We start from the raw sequence: 1704 nt of genomic DNA on the forward strand, positions 1-1704 counted from the left end.
TCTCCTGCTCCGGCCGCTAGCACCCGAGTCGGGGTGACTCAGACTCCCCGGCCCGCCCGCTCGGTGGCGGGGGACGCCTAGCCTTGGAACGTTCCCCGGGCCGCGCCAGTGGGAGCGGCCCCACGCCCACGGTTCTGCCCTCCGGTGAAGTGCCGCCGAGGCTTCCTCGAGCACCAGTACCGGCCTAGTTTCCTCCTCTCTTCCTCTTTTACTTCTCGAGCGCCACGTCGAGTGCGCAGCCCTGCCTCAGGTTAATACGTTTGCAAGACTTTCGTCGACTCTGACCTTAAGTCACTTTTTTGTTTGTTTGTTTAAGGCGTCAATGCAATGGAAGGAAGAATTGTTCCAAGAAACATAAATCGTGATTCCCCTGAGCTGGGCCGTTGGCATCCAGCTCCCCGTTACCGTCTGCAAACATATCAGCTTAACCTCTGACCGGCTATTGCCGGGAGGAGCGCGGGGAGGGAGATCCGCCGGGTCCTGGCGGGCAAAGGACTGGCCCCGCCCCGGCCTCGGAGCGCGCTGGGAGACGCGGAGCCACGGTGGGAGTTGGGTGGGGGGGTAGGAGGCCGAAGCCAGGAGCCAAGGTCCCACCCCGCCCGCCCGGGGAGGCGCCCTTTTCCCGAGCGCGCTCTGCTTGGCTTCCCTCCATGCCTCCCGCGACCCTCCGGGCCTCCCGCGCGTCCTCGTGGCAGGCCGTCCTGGGCTGGGTGGGGCCGGTGGCTTTGAACCTCGAGTTCCAACAAAGAAGTTTCCTCCCTTCCTTCTGTCCTAACTGCCTTTGTTTTTTTGGTTTTTTGTTTTTTCTCAGACTCAGCTCCCTGGCTTGGTTTTGCTGTTTCTCGCTTTTCTTCCACTCTCTGCTTCCACGAACCGCAGTGGCAACATGCAGGCAAACATGGCTTTGTGGTTGATTGCGCAAATACTGTACTCAGACCTCAAACTAGCAGGAGAGTTTTGCTAAGAATCCCAAAGATCTCTCTGCACCTTTGAATTCCTTCTTTTCACAGACCTCACGTAGCTCTTTCTCCTGATGCTTCTGTTTTAATCCTCCGTCTATCTTAACGTCCGTTTTTACTTTCCAGTTGAGCGTCACTTCACTCCTGGGACTCAGGAAACAGCAAGGACTGGCCCCAAATAACAAACTCTCCAGATACACGGAAATCAGAAGTTGCTCTCCTACATCGTTGCCAAGCTCACAGTCAAGTCCAGACCACAAATGGGGTCTCTGGACACTCAGCCCAGGGCAGTGTTAACCCGTTTCTTTCACTCAGAGTGAAACATTATAGGCACTGTCAGAAGGACAAATAGAAAATAAAGCAATTCTGTTGATACAATTTCTGATTTACATTTATAGCCCTTCAATTTAGAATGCAAGCTTTACAGCCTAAACATTTTGGAACAGAAGGAGAACACAGGCTGACCGTAATGGTGACCGGGATTCTGCTTCCCTTCTCTTCTCTGGGCCTCTGATGCCCAGCTGTGCTGTGAAAGGCCCTCTACAGAAGATAAGATTTAATTCAAATCACGTGGAATACCTAAAAGCCAAGTAGCCAGAAGAATGCTTTTGCTTGTCTAGGGCATCCAGCAAAGCCAAACATACAGATCTGTCCAATAACCAGAGTCTGCTTCTTGCTACAGAACTTCACACTGGTACTTTCATAAAAAGGAAGCTATCAGAAGTCACGGTTTGCTCTTTCTGAG

The sequence above is a fragment of the Balaenoptera physalus genome (genome assembly GCF_965194825.1).
Source record: "Balaenoptera physalus genome assembly, chromosome: 2".
Classification (NCBI taxonomy): domain Eukaryota; kingdom Metazoa; phylum Chordata; class Mammalia; order Artiodactyla; family Balaenopteridae; genus Balaenoptera; species Balaenoptera physalus.